Below are 18467 nucleotides of genomic sequence, written 5' to 3' on the forward strand. Positions count from 1 at the left end.
AAAAGGGTGTATGAGAGAGGTTACACCATTAACAGAGTGATATTCTAATGCGTTTGAAGGAAATTGAATAATATAAGAATGGATGAGGAAATAAATAGCTGGTCACAGTTGTTAGAAATCCTTTTATTGTTGCTTTTCCCTTTCTCTTCTTATGTTTTTTTTTTTTTTGTTGTTTTTTGTGTGACTTGGTTAGCATACGTATTCTATGTAACAGAGCGGATCAAACCGCTTTGATAATTCAGCTGAGAACACTAGAGACACAGTGGGAAACAAATTAAACATGATAACTAAGACTGTGCTTCTCCCCATGTGGATAGATGGGGTAGCGTGTGTGTGTGTGTGTGTGTGTGTGTGTGTGTGTGTGTTTGAGCGAGACAGAGAGAGAGAGAGAGAGAGAGAGAGAGAGAGAGAGAGAGAGAGAGAGAGAGAGAGAGAAGGGGGGGATGTTTTATTTTCCCATTTTAAGTGTACAATGTCAATTTTAACCTGTACTGAAAAAAATGTGGAGGGCCTGGATGGAATGCCAATAGCAAGCTTTCTTTTAAATCCACTCATCTTTCAGTCTGCAGTAAATTGTCAGTAGAGTACTGAACAAACCGCAAGAAAAAAAAGGCCGAGGGCATCCAATGACTGACAAGGGCGTCCTGAGAAGAATTCACAATATTAAAAAAAAAAAACTAAGGTTAATTTTACTCTTCCTTCCACAGAATATATTTTTCTAATCTGCCCAATTCTCCTGAAATGTAAGAAATGTACAGGTCTTTAAGAATTATCATGTAAATCTAGTATTTCCTTGCATTTTTATTTTGTTGTGCAATACTATACAGCTAATCTGATATCACAAGATGAAACATACATTAACATGATACAGGCAAGGATGAAGGATTCTTGGATTGAACCCTATGATGAATGTCATTTGGCAAAGCTATTTTACCTGGCCACTTCATATACTACTACTACCTGAAGTAAGACACCGGAGCACGCGTCCGCAAGTCTGCAATGTCATTAATCTTATTATGGAGTGCTTCAGAATGTCAAGGATATCATGCAAAATAAGAGAGTGAAAGAATTAAGGGAGTGAATTAAGGGAGTGAAATGAGAGGCTAAAACAGTCTATCAGTCTAATGTTTTGGGATTTAGCATTATATATGTTGTGGGCCAACAGATAACAGATAAGCTGGATAAAATACCCTTGTTTACATCCTGCTTCCACATGGGGATATTGAGGAGTTTCATTGTCTAATTAAGATTATACAGCAAACTTCGGTTATGAATTGTCTTTATCTTGTTTTACAAAGCCGGAGCTTGTAGTGAGGGTCTTCAAGCCAGGCAGGCTTCCACACAGACTCCTGCAGCCTGTTGCACCTGTTGCTTTCAATTGTAAGTTAAAGGTGTAAAGTCTTCACTAACCGCTGAAACTGTAGTTTGACTCACTGTGTCTTTGTTTAGTTGCACCATAGAGACTTACTGTAAGGTATATCTTACCTAGTAGAGCGTAAAAGCATCACTAACCAAAACATTTCCACAGACAGTGACGTTTTCACCTTCTGTGACCAATAACATGCAAGCTAAAAATCTGTTTGCCCCAGTCAACAGTTTGCTAAGTTACAGCAATATTAGTGAACTTAACCGATAGCGAGACAAAAGAGGATAAACTTAGCAAATAGGTAACATCAACAAATAGGTATGTTGTATAGTACAAAGTATATTTGTCTCCCATACCCATACCTGTCAACCTAACAGTAATGAAACAGGGAGATGGGTGATGTGTAATCACACAGGTAATCACACTTGGTATGAAATTTAGTTGGGTTTTTTATTGATAGTGTGGCAAACCCTGAGATTTTCATTTCATGGGCGTGAGACGGCAGCAAAGGCAAAACAAACAAAAAACAAAAAAACATGAGTCTCATGGGTAAAACGTGAGAATCGACAGGTAGCATACTCACTACAACCACAGACACAAATCAATGCTTACAACTCACAAATCCACTCAAGAGCACAACTTTGACAGCTCTTCCCCACCAGCTGAGGTAGTCAGCACATGGCAAAGCAGCCAATCAGGGTGAGAGACAACAGACAGGCAGACAAACAGAGATAAACACTAATTGGAGTTGGAGTTGGAGTTAGCTACTACAAGAGAGCCTACACACCTTGCAAATGTGTCAAATTGTGGACAATTTCATCACAAAACAGAACACTTATTCAAAAACATATTTTCTGTATTTCTAAAAAATAAATAGTACATTTGTTTTCAAAAAATATATTAAATATTATATTTTTTGTGGGTGGGGCAGCAACCCTCTGTAGGCTTGTTTTACAGAGTTGTCATTGAATATGTGTGTGTGTGTGTGTGTGTGTGTGTGTGTGTGTGCATGCGCAGGTGTATTTAAAAGCCAAACTCTCCACTGCCAGAACACATAGAATCAGTGACTCTACTATGCACAAACTTATATATCTCATGACTTTGCATACAACTGTTATTGGTTTCTTTATGTACTTATAATACAGTTGTATTTGCTCGGGATGGTGAAGGGTTTGGTATTGAATCGCAATTATCTTTGATTTAATTGTTATTGTCAAGATTTTACATGCCAATGAAAAAATGGATAATTCATTCTCACCTGTCATAGTTGTATCATGCCCTAAAAAGGGGAAACTCACTGAGAAAAACCCCGCTAGGCTGAATACCAGATGCTTCACAACACCAGTGTAACAGCTGTCTGCTTCATCTCTGCATTGCTTTGTGTCCTAAAGAATTCAAATCCCACTTGATTCTACCTTAGAGTAGTTTATTCATTCCTGCTACATGTACAAAGACACAGAAATGGACAATTAGCCAGTTATATGCTAAATGAAACCAACGGTAAGACTACATCAAAATGTACCAAACTGTACACTCTAAAATCTCCAGCAAAGCCTGCAGTCTCGTCTGGACTGTGTGCACACACCAACACACCATAATTCATGAGCTTGGAATTACAAGGTTCTATCTGGGTAGAGTGCATTTCTGAGATATTGAGCATCAAAGACATCCCAGCTGGCAAAACTGTTATGCAGTGAATTCTGTTTTTATAGCTTAACAAGGCCTGCAGCCCCATGGCACTTTGAATGCAAAATATCAAAATCCTAGGACAATTAGAAATTGTATTTTTAAGAGGGCCCAAACAGAGCTGGAACCTTCAAATTTTGTAAAGTCAGTCTGGGTTTGGTTCTATAAGGTTCTATCTGACTGTTTACAATTGGAAACTGGATGAATATGATTTAATGGCAAAATGTATTTATCAAGTCTGTTTGAAGCACATTAAAACTAGGTTGCATGAAATGAAATCAATTTTGGTAAAGTATATTAGATTTGGATTATATTTACACCCTTAATCACAATGATGTCAGTTTTCAAACAAGATTTCACTTCATGAATGGATTTCACTTTAAAAACGGAATTTCATCATAACACAATTTACAACATCTTTATCAGTTCAGTGATATACTGAAAAGCATGTCATTGTATGTTACTAATAAAATAATCCAATTTTATGCACATAGTTTTGTAATACTCCAACCCACTGTTGTTTGTATCTTCCACAATTCCATGAAGATCGATTGGACACCCTCTTCCAATATTAACGTTCTGATGCAACTTTGCAAAACACGATTGTTGGCTTCTCATTCACAGTGATGGATTACCTTTACCGACTGAATTAGAAGTCTCTGGAGTTGTTCTCCATGCCGTTTGGAATTGACTGGGAGTGAATGAGCGAATGAGAGGTATGGCAAAACTGATTTTAAAATATCTTTAATTGTGGCACATGCATGTAAAAACAGTCCCTATTAACATTTATAGATTCAATTATTCTTAAAGCCTAATCATTATTATCATGAAAAAGTGATTGTCAATAACTTTTAAAATGTTCCTGATTTCTGGCTTGTACTTTTATTCCAACACTTTCAGGCTTGATTGGTCTTTACTGAGACACTGACGATTATGATTGGATGGGAAATAGAACCTTATAGTACCAAGCTGAAAAGCAATTTCTGAGATAGAACTTTCTGTTTTTAAATATTTAACCTAAAAATGCTCTTTTTTGAATAAATAACACCACTCAAGCATAAAGTAGCAACAAATTAATTCAAAGATTAATAGATGTGGAAAACTCATGAAAACTAAAAAACGAAATAATTCCAAACTCACAAATTGTAAAATGCACTTACATTCAATTATAAAACGTGTTGCAAGCAAACTTCACATTCACTAAACAAATGTTTCACATGAGCAGGAAATGAATCAACCACACACCCCCGAACCTCCTTTACACACACACACACACACACACACACACACACACACACTCACACTCACACAAACCCCACCTCTGATTTCCTTGTCGAAATAGACCTGTTATACAATTGAAATATAGTGAATCATTATTCATCAGTGTCGTCACTTGGTGGTTTACATAAGCAGGATTTAATAATAGAGCAAGAGCGCTAACACTTTCCCACAGTACTACTGGTGCTCCTGACTAAGAAATGGAAACAAAAATACTCAGGTTTGTAACTATTTTGAGAATGAGTAAGGAAGAGAGCCATAGAGAGACAGGCAGACAGAGAGAGAGAGAGAGAGAGAGAGAGAGGGAGAGGGAGAGGGAGAGGGATAGAGAGACAGGAGAGATCAAATGAACCGAGGAAGTACATTTCCCTTGCCACATGCCTGCCGTTCACCCTGTAGAGTCAATGGTGTCTTGGCCTCTGCGGTTTTACTGATGCAGTGCCGTCTCGAGGGCTTGTGCATTTCATTTGGCATCAAAAGCACAGATCAAAACAAACGAGTACGCAGCTTTGTTTCAGATTTGCTCATGAAAAAGAGGTTGTTTCAGTTCGAACTCGTGGTTCGAACACATATCTCATTACAGATGATGCCGGTACACAGCAGTCACTTCATAACTAAAATCTGTATTCATGCATTGTCAGAAAGAGGTATTTGACTTTAACACGAATTCTTTGCACATACTGCATGCGTGTGTAAAGGCCTGAAAGACAGACATATGCACACACAAACACACACACACACACACACACACGCACACACGCACACACACACACACACACACACACACACACACACACACACACACACACAGAAAAGCATGACAGGAGTCAGTCTGCCTTTAGATCCATGGGCAGATGGGACTAGCTTCTGTGTTAAAAAAAGAGAGAATTATTTCCTTTTTTACTCTCTTGGCTTTAGCAGTGAGAAAATTGGGGATGGTTGAAACCTCAAAGTATGTGTTTTTATACATAACTACTGAGCATTTTGTGATTTTCAACCCTTTCTTATCTCAGTAAAATGGTGGACAAATTATAGAGCTTCAGCTGTAGATGAACAAAAGCTTGACTGAGGGACATGCTCAGCTGGCACACATTTGACTTCAGCTGGAGACCCCGGGAATATTTGTGTGTGTGTGTGTGTGTGTGTGTGTGTGTGAGAGAGAGAGAGAGAGAGAGAGAGAGAGAGAGAGAGAGAGAGAGAGAGAGAGAGTCAGACTTCATGTCTCCATGTTAGCAGTCACATCACATCACAGCTTGCAACCACATTGATTAAGCGAGTCACCACACAGACTAATTTGAACAGGGAGCAGACCAGGCTATTATTGGCTACCACTAATTTCAAGTCATATGAGGAGATTAAAAGACGTTAATGGTTATTGCAGTGTACACCGCTACTCTAAAGGGTTCTTTTTTGGAGAAAAGGCAGCCTTTTAATTTTGTGTTTTTTGGGGTGTGTAGGCATGTGTCAGTGGCGCGTGTGTGCATGTGTGATTATGCGTGTGCATTTGTGTGTAGGCATGTGTCTGCAATTCCTTTATGTGTGTGTGTGTGTGTGTGTGTCTGTGTGTGGTGGTAGGGGAGTTGTGTGTGTGTGTGTGTGTGTGTGTGTGTGTGTGTGTGTGTGTGTAGGGGGGGTTGTTTTATTTATCTCTCTCTATTTGAGGATACGATCCTCTGAGAGACCCAAAGCAAATTCTATTGTAAACCTGAAGCAACTGAGGGGTTGCGAGAGCCAAAGCCATCCATCAGTGCTGGACATATCCCCCATATGCAAACAAATGAATTACAGCACTCGCCTCCCACCGGGCCCCCAACACAGCAGAGCAAAATAGGGTGCGGGGATGTAAAGAGAGGTGAAGGAATGCCGTATAATAAGATCAAGATTATGAAACCCTCTTGTGGCCCAACAATGAAAGGACAGGCAAATAGAACGATAAATGAAGAATAAGGTCAAGTGGAAAGGGACCTATGAAAATGAGAGAGAGGCCGAGATACACTGTTAGAACTCTTCACCTCTTTGAAGTGTAATGGTAGTGAAGACAGTGTGGCGGTGGGATCTGTGGTTATCCTTTAAAGGGTCTGTAATCACTGAAAGTGGCTGTGCGGAAAAACCGACTGCACACAGCTGTGTGTCACTTTTGCAGCACTGTGGTGCTGTCGTCCTCTAGGAATGATTAACCCAGAAGAGCTTAATATAGAAAAAGAGAAAGAAATAGATGGAGAAAGAGGATGAGTGAGAGAGAGAGAGAGAGAGAGAGAGAGAGAGAGAGGGCATAGAGGACATTATCGTATTCCATAGAGACTCTACTCTTTACCTCTACACATCAAACCGTGTTCACCACCGTTTAGCAATCTGTCTGCTAATTAATCATGCGCTCTAATCAGTCAGAGACACTGAAAATCTGTCTGAGTATGTATGTGTGTGTGTGTTTGTGTGTGCATGTGTGTACAGTATGTGTGTTGTAAAACAGGTATACACTGAGAAAGAAAGAGGCAGAATGCACCTCATTTACTGTTGCATTTTGCATATATATGGGCATGCTATTCATACAATCAGACTTTGACTTTTAGGGAAAGCAGCTGGTTGTGGCTTTTCAGCATCTTTTGTCAGGTTTTTACACAAGTTTCTGTATTGTTGCTTCCTCATGCTTGGGAAATACATTACAGAGCTCAGTTCATGCTCTATTATGCTGTTCCTATTTCAAGACCTCTGACCTGATTTGGTACTGCCCTGATGATTGAGTCCAAGGTAATTGTGTCTGTTGTGAGCTTGTTAGCCTCAGAAATCAGAGCAGTGAACAATGGATAGTACATTTCCCGAATCCAGCAAGGTGTGCAATCTACTAGGTGAAAAGGGGTGCAGTATTCATCACACTGATAATGATCCCCAGACTAGTGATATCAGGGTGAACAGAGATGGATTGACTGCATTGCCACTAGGGCGTGCAATCATGTCTGCAGCTATTCTGGCTAATTGTGACATGGTGGCGGTGGCAGCAGGGGTGGGCCGGGTTAGCATCCGACACAGAACACCAGCCAAGCCTGCTAGCTCGCATACAGCCATCACCGCTAATCTCCCGCTATGTGCTAACAATAGCGCTGATGTGCTTGCTTTCCGGAGGAGCTTTTCTCCCCCAAGCCTGCCTTGTTTGTGCGATGGCCCAGCAGCCAGCCGTCTTTAGCTTTCCCATTACCTGGGGGACAGTAGAGCTGAAATCAGCCGAGGTATTGTTGCTCCCCTGGAATGGCTGTGTGATTGAAGGCATACAGGTTAGCGGATTCAGTGTCACATGAGCTGGGAGATGTGGGGGTTGTGGATAAACAGTTCTCTAAACCAATTACTTAGCATAGAGCTCATTGAGATTAGTGAATGAGAAAAAATATGAAGCAGGAGAGGGATTGCAGAGGAAGAGACTTAGGGCCCTCTTTTGGTAAATCAAGACGCAGACGCAGGCAGCGGCGCAAGTTCACTTGGGCATTTTTGGTAATTTCGTGACCAGAGGCGCTGGTGCACGAGTGGCGCAGTTGTTAAAGGGATTGGACTGGGAGGAATAAATGATTAGTAGGTGTGGTAGGGGCTGGCGTCAATCATGGCCAATCAAATCAGCTCCTCTCATTCCCTTTAAAAGCAGTGCGCTCCCCATCATGGTGCACTGACTGTTTTGTAATGGGTGAGGAGAGTCCAGACCAGCTTCTCCTAAGAGGAAACTGATGTCCTGGTTCTGGAGGTGCAGAGTCGCAAGGCGCGAATATACAGCACCCAAAATATGAATATACCGCACCTCGGATATGCCACCAAGGGTAGATGATGTCCCTTTTCATTTTAAATTCTCATTTCTGTAGATATTGAAATCCTTGTCACTGCTTGTCCATTATTTTGTCGGTTGCCAGTAATTTGTTTTACTTAAGTGATTAATAAGGTTGCACTCAGTTAGTCATTGGCCATGTAAACATGTGCACAATAATGCCACTATTGCCAAGTTAGACAATAGTCTGATTACAGTAAGCTGTTAACATGATTGCATAAACTGACCATTTACATGAGAATTATGGAGTTTTTTCTTGCCAAAAAGATGAAGATCTTTCATTGAGCTGTGTGATCTACTCCACCAGTGCGTCCCCAGGATGTCACCATCCTGGTGCTGGTTGCACAAGATTTAATCAAGGTACCCACATGTTGGATGAGTGACTTTGAAAATGCGCACCACATCCCTCAAATTAGAGGCTTCAGATAGAACACACATACCTGTCCTGCTGCCTTCAGTTGGCTAAAGGGATTTCATCAACCTCATATATTCTACAAGCAATTATGAATGACAGATATTGGTAAGAACCCCTCAATCTAGCCCAGTATGGACTCTCCTTACTCACGTTTACATGCATTTTGATGTGCATGTAAACGTGTCTACTGGTTGAAGAATTTAGATCAAAGTGAAACAGACAAGCATAACATCAGGTCTATGTGCATGTGCCTTCGCCAACCGAAGACAAAAATAGCACAGAACGCCTGCATCTGCGATAAGAGGTGGTCTGAGTAGGTGGAGGCGCAAGTGTATTTTTGGATACCAGAACTGCACTGCACCACCCAATTTGCATTGACGATGACGAGCGTTGACGAGCGATGTCATGGCGAGCCAAGAAGTTACCGAACGGGCGCAGGTGGGAAAAAATCTGCTCATGCCCAAATTTCCACTTCGCTGGTGCAAAGGCACTGCGCTTGATCTGCACCGGCATGAAAATAGAGCCCTTTGGGTCTGTATTGAAGTTAGTAACTGAGCTGCTCTGTGAGTGTGTGTGTGTGTGTGTGTGTTTGTATGTGTTCATGTGTGGAAAAAGAGTGAGAGAGAAAAATGCACATAGTGACTGTGACACACTTGGAAACAAAAAGTGACGCCTTCATACAGTTCCACACATTCCCACCTGGGAGCTTCCCAGTACAACTGTTGTCTACTGTTGGCCACTGGAGCAGTTGGGGGTTCAGTGCCTTGCTAAGGACACAAGACTGATACTCATTCACTTTACCGTCCCACATTTTCCCATTCAGTCCTGTGATTCTATTCTTTAATGACCTTCTAGTCATAAGTCCACCTCTCTAACCTCTACAGTAGGTATCGCCGCTCCCAGAATATGTAGTGCAAACCGTTGCATTGGGCTATATACTTTATATTCCAAACACATATCTGCATATGTATTGTTAGACCTGTAAAGTCAGTCACTCACTCACTCACTCACTCACTCACTCTTAGCCTATCTGCCCCCTAGTGGCAGTTAGAAGGCATGGCGCTGTTTACACACAACACAGTGACCCAGGATCATTCACTCGCCTCTCTCACTGTGTAGGCTGTTACTCAAAAAAGTCATATATTATTCATTACCCGTTGCTCATTTCAAGTAATAATTTTGCTTCAGTTGTTACTCTATGGGAGAGAGAAATAATTTGTTCCACGACTTGTTATATTAGTTTTCCGTTACTCATCCTCTCTTACCTTCAAAAATTGGAATAACTCAGTTGATGCATTCATATCAGTATTACCTAATGCATATGCATATGTATTAATGCTACATGCGCATGCTATCCAGGATATGATCTCTTTCTCTCTTTCTCCTTTCTAAACAAAGCATAATATGTGATCTAGTACATTTCTTATGGTCTTTGAAGCCCATGACAGCCCCTGGGTATTCATCTTAAAACATGGCAAATTACATTGGACCTCAGCTGTACAAAAAAAGGTGAGGGCTCCCTCATGTTATGTCAAAATGTAAGCCTCAATTTTATCACATTCCCTCTAGCGTTCTCTATTTGTCTGTCTGTATTTCTCTCTACCTGCCCCTTGAGGTCATTGGAAGACTTCATCACTCAAATGGGGAATGTTTGAAATGTGCTGGCTTATGTACATTTCTACAAGGATTCTAGAAACAGCCGCTAACCGCTGTTATCCACCAGGCAAGTTACCGCAATGTCCAGACGCAGGAACATCATTAAGCCATAGACTTCCTTGATTAGGTAAAGAGAGAGAGCGGGTGGGAGAGGCTTCCCCATCTCGTAAAGCTGAATGACAGCCAAAGACAGAGTGAGAGAAAGTGGGACTGCAATGTCACACGTCAGCATGACTTAGTAGGCAGCCGGCAAGTGGACATTGACTTGCTGTCTGAGTTCACCAGTCAGTCTGAGGCTCCAGAAGCCACAGCCGATACACAGGGAAACTGGGAATGTGTAAAGTCCCGAGAGCACACGGCAGTCTATTTGGTCTGTTACTCCTTTTCAAGGTAAGTATTATTAAAAACTGTAATATATTTCAAGATTAAAATTCCCTGTTGAAAATAAAAAAAATGGAAATGATCTGCCTATAACAAGTTCTGCTTGTGTGTTTATGGGTGCCAAGTTATAGTAGGCGGACCCAGTTCCACAATGCATTAGGGTGCATTGCACCCTCAGATAAAATTAATGCACCCTCATTTTTAAATCCCTGTTTTTCCCCATCCCTGCTCATAATTGCTTGAGCGTGGTCCAAGTTGTTTGATTTCAACTTGTTTGATTAATTTCACAGTGCCTGGATTAGTATTTACCACTAAAGCAAGTCTATAGACTAATCTCCTTCAACGATCAATTTGGCTTGAATGACGTCATGCACAACCATTGGCTGCTTACAAGTAAGCCTGGAGCCAGTGTATAGTGTTGTATGCTTGAGCTATAAATAGTTTAATATTCACTGTTATTTTACTTGTGTATGAGTTATAGGCATTACAGCTATTTTACCAAACCAACTGTTCAAAGTGCAGATAACTGCAGACAAAATATAATACATTTTTGACTGTATTTTATCAAACACCTGTTATTTTTCTAATTAAATTGTTAATTGTTAAAAAAAATAATAATAAATGAATAAATAAATACTTGCCATGAGATAAAATGTTTTGTGCAGAGCAAGGTAGTTTGAAGGCCAGTTATGGTGCAGTTATGCCAAATTTAGATCCACCACTCCCTCAGGCTGGATTGGCAATAGCCACAACATAGATGATGCACATAGATGTGGACTACAGAGGCACGCCCGCATGTTTCTACTGATGGAAAAATGCATGCCTCCACTCTAATTTCAGATGCCACTGAGTGGTTTTGTTCTGCATGCGGGCCTGGCAGTGGGTGATATTTCATTCATATCTATTTGTGAAGGTGATGCTTTATGGATTTTATATTATGCAAATCATGGGGCAAAGGTTGCAAAAAATCCATTGCAAGGTTTTTTACTTCAAAACTCCTCCTCACATCCCCTATAGTGATATTTTATAATTCAAACAAATCTGCTAAAACATCTTAAGAAGATTTTTTGGATTGTTTTTCCAATTGCCTGACAGCTGAAAAATCAAAGGATAACATTGTTGTGTATGAAAAAAGATTCATTCCACTTCCAAAATTTAAGCTTAGCATTCTCATTGTAGCATGCAAAACAATACAGTTCTTGTTAGCATGTTCCAGCATTGCTCTATCAATTAATTTGGATAAAAGTCCCCTTCACAGAGGCTCTAATCGCAATGTGGCCAAGCCTTTGATGTTAAAACAAATGAGTACAAAAATGGCAGAACAGTGTTTTGAAGATTTGTTCTCCTATTTCACCACAGAGAACACTAGATCTCCCCGACGTCAGAGAATCTCTTTCCTCTCACAATGATGAAATCCTCCATTGTCACTTTAACTGAGAGGATGGGGGAACCTAGCTTTGGGGGAAAAAAAAAATCCCTCCTCTAAGCTTTCACCGTCCGCCCAGCCATCCATTGAAGTCTATTTGCATTTTTGACACTTATGGGTGTGCTTTCTACACTTCCAGTATAATTTATATGACTTATACAGCTCATTTACGGATTGATAGCTGCCATTCCTAACTGGCTATAATGAATGCCTCATCAATGCACACAACTTACTATGCTGGATCTGACGTTACGCAAAGACTCCACAGAGCCACTCTCATTCTTCATTAAAGCCTAATTTGTCTTTGGAAGGCAAAAGCCTGTGTAACAACCCCCCCCCCTTTTTTTTTTTGGATGCATCATTTCGCTCTGTACAAGGAAACAGAATTTGCCATTAAGGTTCATCTTTCATGGCTGAACGGTGAAATCAAACAGAAAAGGAAAATTCCGATTAGAAAGCAGAGAATAGGGTGCTGTAGGTTCGGGACTGAGAAGCTTACGGTTCATTGCACCTAATACACACGGTGATAATGCTGGAAACGAATCAACGGAAAGCGCAGTACAACTAGAATTTACGCGCCGGGCCTCTGACATCCAGGGTGTGACACTCCTTTGTCCTTGAAAAGATTTTCAGGGCCATCATTCAACAACGCCTGGCCGCTGTGATCCTGCTGGTACGGACCGCAGCAGGAGGAACTTGTGCTGGTTTCTGTGCTGCTGAGACTATAAAGCTTCCTTACTGAACTGGTTTAGCCTTCTTAGCCCTAAGGGACACGTCACATTCATATGACCTCTTTTGACTACAAAACTCCACATTCCAATTCAAGCGTCAGAAAAAAAGAAGTAGCAAAGCGGAATTGTGCCTCAGAGCGGGGAAGTGTGCGATACGATGGCCGGGACATGATAGGGCCTTTACAGAATAAAGGAACACCTACAGATGAAGCTAATGAATACAGAAAGAATCTGGCTCACTTTCATGCTGCGATTAGTGTTATGCAAATGCAGAGCAAACCGGTGGGGGGAGGAAGAGGAAGGATTGCACGCCAGTGACTGTGGGGGTCCCACCTGTTTCATCAGGCTCAGAAGACCCTTTTAACCTGTCCGCACCGCCCTGCAAACACACTTCTCCCGAAGGGTTTTGTCATCCCGCTCGATGCTGCCTAACAAAGCAGCTCATTTTGGTTTTCCTTTTGAAACGGATGGATTAACATGGACCACCTGGTCTCAAGTCTGTTTTTTTTTTTTCTCTTTTGCGTACCTTTTTCTCATATAATGTGACACCGAGAGGCATGATTGTGTACAACGCTTGCCTACTGAGATTTAAATCAACACGCACTTCTTTCATATCAATGAAATTGGAAAAAGGAGAAACAAGGCTGCTTTTCAGGAACACAAAAGGATCAATTTAAATATAGCTGTACATAGTAATCAACCATTATTCCCGACACCCACACACTCACATACACATGCACACGCACACACAAACTCTCTATCTCTCTCTCACACACATAAACCTCTGCACCAGGCAGTCCCAGAGAGCAATGGCAATCCTCAAACCTCATGAATATGACAATGAACTGCATCTGGGTCATTTATATGACATAGTCGTGACACAGGAGCCTAATTAGCAGTCAACATAGAGCCGGTGCTGTTCCCCTGTTACTATACATAATCACAATATCACAACAACAGGCTCCAGAGCAGGGAAGGATCAAACCATTCAGACACCTACAAGAAATATCAAGGACTCCTCTATAGATAGCTATTGACTAAATGAAGTTGCAACATTTACCAATACTGTGTGCCTAACTTGATTTTGATTTCACACGGTGTGTCTACGCTTTCATGAAAACACGTTTGTGATATATCTGTGAATGGTTAAATTATGTTAATGTATTCACTAAAAGGGAATGAATCGCGGCGAGGCCTTGTATGTTGTGTGACTATTTTCTCTCCTCAGTGACAGACGGGCCGCAGCCAAACGCTGAAGAGTCTGGCACAGGCTGCAGGAGGCTGGCCATTGGGCAGTATGCACACACAAAACACACACGCACACACACACACACACACACACACACACACACACACACACACACAGAGCAGTTGATTTCCATGCCATGGTGTCATTGGCTACCTCTCTACTGCCTCTCTTGACTAGTCATCAAGCTGATTTTGTTTTCATTCTCTGGCTCATAAGAAAAAAAATACCTGCTGACACACAGATTAGCACTTGTCATTGATTGGGAACACCCAACAGTGCTTGCTTATTGCTGCTGTTGGGTGAACTTCCCATAATTTGTGTTATTTCATTTTTATTGATTTGTAAGATTATGTAGGCTTATTATGAACCGAGGAAGTTTCAAGAACCTGTAGGGCCCATGACATGATTTGCAACACATTGATCTGAAAATAAGGTATTTTTTTCTTGATCCCTGACAAGCTGAAAACAGTATGAGGTTTTCATTACACGAGATGGCATCTGCTCAGGATTCATTCTTGCTGGGAACGAGGGAGATTACCCATTAAACAGGCAACACGTGAGCTCTCAAGTTTCATTCAAGCCTTCTCCAGCTAGCATTCCCCTCAAAGCCTTTCTTTTCTCTCCCACACGTGTAGCAGAGCAGAGGACTGACAGCCCCTGTCACAAGGCCTTGACCTGAGCAGGGAAACAGACTGGTACCTCAGCAGACTCCACAGAGACAACTTGGATTAAATCAAGTGTAAGTCTATCCTTGTCAGATCAAAACTATCATAGTAGGGCAGCTCTGCCTACATGCAGGTGCCAGGATGAGTGACACATTAAGGTCAGAGACTAAGAGGGTGAGTGGGTAGCGAGAGAAACACATGAACACACTGACACTCACACACGTCACACACACACACACGCACACACACCTACACACACACACAAACATGTACACATGCATGCACATGCACTCATGGATGAAAATAGAGGTACAGAATTGTAAGCACCAAGGACACAAAGAATATGGGTTATGCCCTATAATAGGTGTGTTTTTCTGTGTTTATGTGAATGTGCCTGTTTATGTATGAGTGTCTGTGGCCATAGACACATTCCCCTTTTTTCAAATAGTAAGAGTAGGTGCTTTTCTCTGGATTTTTTTTTTTTTACCATATCAGTGTGCCTGTTTATGTGTGAATATCTGTGGTCATGGAGTTCTTTTATTTATTTTTTTTCATAAATGGCCAAAGATGAAATGTCTGGAAGTCAACAGTCAGTGAATGTCTGCCTGCTAGCTGAGTGTGACCACGCTGTGCTTCATTGTGTGGCTTTGACTGCTGACCAGACTCCTCCTGTGAAGCTGAGCTGAGCTGCCATCTGATTGCCAGCCTGATTGGGTTTATGAGTTAAAAAGCAGATCTGGGAGACAGACGGCAAAGCTCGACCCAGATGTCCAGATCCCAGACGCTCATTCTGCACCCCTGGGTCTGCAGAAGGCACAGGTCTAGGAGGACACACACATGCGTCTGCACACACATACACGCGCGCACACACACACACACACATAGACAGACGGACGGATAGACAGTCAGACAGGCAGACAGACGGACGGACACACACACACACACACACACACACACACACAGGAAAATTCAGAATAACTAGAGGTCTCAGAGAAATCAACTTGCAGGATTGGTGTATAGGCAGAGGTTTACAGCATACCTTTTGCTATTACAAACCTTACTGATATGTTCCTGAATCCAGACAATATTGTACTCAAGAGCACATTACCGTCATACGCATACTGCAATGATCAAAATGGAATTCAAGCACATTATCCTAGTGATAAAACTTTACCATTTCCATTCTCATGTATGATTATAACATATTTTATGAGTGTAGCTGTACTCATTTTCCATAGGCTCTGCTGAATTATTGGATGATGGACATATTTGAGTCATCAAACAGTAAAGTAGCTTCTCTCTCTCTCTCGCTCTCTCTCATCAATTTTACTTTTTCATCAGCATGGACAGGATGCTAAAAGCAATGGAGATTGCCTATGATTGTGCCGTAGTTTCACACTGTAAAGCAGAGCTTATGGGTTAGAAAATCCAATGCTTTTTTCTGTTCATGACAAGGTCCAGGTGTCACAACATTTTGATTTTACACTAAAACCTTTAATGACACACATGGGCAAATAATGATTTTCTCTCTTTATAACACATGCAGGACTTGCACACTATTGGTATCTATCAAGTCTGAACAGCTGCTTGGTCAATAATGGTTCTATAAAACACAATACACATGCAGCACTATCACACTTGCTCCTATCACTCTGTACTAGTCTAAGTCTTGCAGCGGCATTTTAATAAAAATAAAATGCCACAGTAAAATGTTTAACAATAAACTCCAGCCCATATGGCACAACCTGATGAGACTGGAATAGCCTACTCTAACTCAGGGTCGAATCCTGGTGAAGGCTATTGAAATATGTTGGTTTTTAATGTTAAACCTTTGCCAAGTGTTCTCCAAGCAAACCTGAATTTTTCATTTCATTTTTTTTTCGTCCTTTAGATTCATGCACCTTGGAGGAGCTGCAAGGTTGCGAGATATTTTTTTGGCCTTCACTGCAGCCTACCTCCAGGTCTCCCAGTTGTGACTATGTATTTAGGAGATTACACCTGAGGAAATTTTAGTAGACTCTGGCAAAATGCTATTTCTGTTTTGTTGAAGTAGCTAAACAACCATTGCTATTTCCCCTGCAGATAAAGCTTGCTATAGGCCTATTTTGTACAAAAACCTGTAAAGAGTCGTTTCTGCACAGGGAGAAGCCCATCAGCTCCAACAGGTCATGCAGCCATTGCAGCTTCCAGGCACTTTCTTTTCATCTCAAACACACTAGTTGAAAGGTGAGTGGTACATCTCTATGCGTACATGTGCTTTGCTCCAGCATTCAATTACCCGTCTCTTACTGAGTTAGTGATTATTTTTGGTTGACAGGTTCTGTACAGGCTGCGTGAGGAAAATTAGCATTAATGAGCATAGATAAGAACCATCATTTCCAGCAGCCTCCCTTTTTTGGTGCTTTTACGATATTAAATGCAGATTTGTACTGGTTCTATCACTCAGGGCTTGTGTCCGTTGACAACCTCTATTTTAGCTAGCAGCACTCACAAGCTGCCTGGGGATGCGCTAGTCATGGCTCTGTTGCTATGCGACTACTAAAAACCTGTGTGAAGGGCATCTCTCCAGTTCAAATGTTTTTAACTTTCAGTGTTTACTGCACTGAGCGCTGGAATGATGCTCTGCTCACTCTGGATTCCACTGTCAACAACGAAAGAATGAGAAGCCAGCGCTTTAGTGGAGGGTCTCCTTTCCTCCCCAGGCTTCAATTTGCTTCCCCACTTTGACTTTTTTTTTTTTTTTTTTTTTTTTTCTGTCTCTGTTGCTTTTTTTAGAGGGGGGAACTACAGACTCTCACCTTCATTAGGCGCAAAGATGAAGGGAGAAAGCAAGAGACAGCACACCACCCTTTCCCAGCCCATTTAACCTTTTAATTTAGCAGCAGGAATTAATGTGGTTGCCTGGGCCAGTATCACTTTAAACAGATGCTGCCCAGGTGCCCCGGAGGCAGGAGGAATGACTCCTCTGTGGCGCATATGTATATGGTTGTGTGTGTGTGTGTGTGTGTGTGTGTGTGTGTGTGTGTGTGTGTGTGTGTGTGCATACGTGCGTGTGAGAGAGAGAGAGAGAGAGAGAGAGAGTGTGTTTTGGAGTGCCAGAGCATTTGCACTGTACACATGTGAGCTGTTATTAACCGGGCCGTCACATCAGTCGTAGCTCAGGTCCTGTCACTCTCATTTTAGCAGCATGTGGCATTCCAATGAGGTCAGGAAGAGAGAGACTGAGCAGCGGAGGGGAAGGTGGGGATTACTAAGTAGAAAAGACACCATCATCACGACTGGCAAGGTGGGTGATGTAAGGCAAGTGGTGAGTAATGATGCATCCTGAATTCAGGTCAGTGCTCTTAGCTGAATTTTAGGCAGGGAGCATAGGAAAGAAGGCGAGAGTGGTGGAGGGAGAGTTGGAAGAATTCCCTCATAGCCCTGAGTCATAGCAACAAAAATATTTCAACATACATTGTTTCAAAATAGCAAAAACACTAGCGAGCGCTGTGCGACGTTGCTGCACTGAACACACACACATATATACATCTATATTCCATTTCACCCACTCCTGTTCCCGCAATAAGAGTGGCAGTGGAGGGAGAGCCAGAAAAAAGGAGCAATGCTCCCTGGCCCCCAGAATGACAGAATGGCGCTTTTATGATATCTCCCAGATTATTCCCTGAGATGGATGGGCTGAGCTGGAACACCAATTGATTAATCCATCGACTCGCGGAATGTGCTACGGCCTTCCCCCTGCTCAGCTGTTCTTTCCCTGGACAGAACATTCAGACAGACGTGCTGGAGAGGATGACTAATGAGTGAGG

Source organism: Centroberyx gerrardi, chromosome 4 (genome assembly GCF_048128805.1).
Source record: "Centroberyx gerrardi isolate f3 chromosome 4, fCenGer3.hap1.cur.20231027, whole genome shotgun sequence".
In the NCBI taxonomy this organism is placed as follows: domain Eukaryota; kingdom Metazoa; phylum Chordata; class Actinopteri; order Beryciformes; family Berycidae; genus Centroberyx; species Centroberyx gerrardi.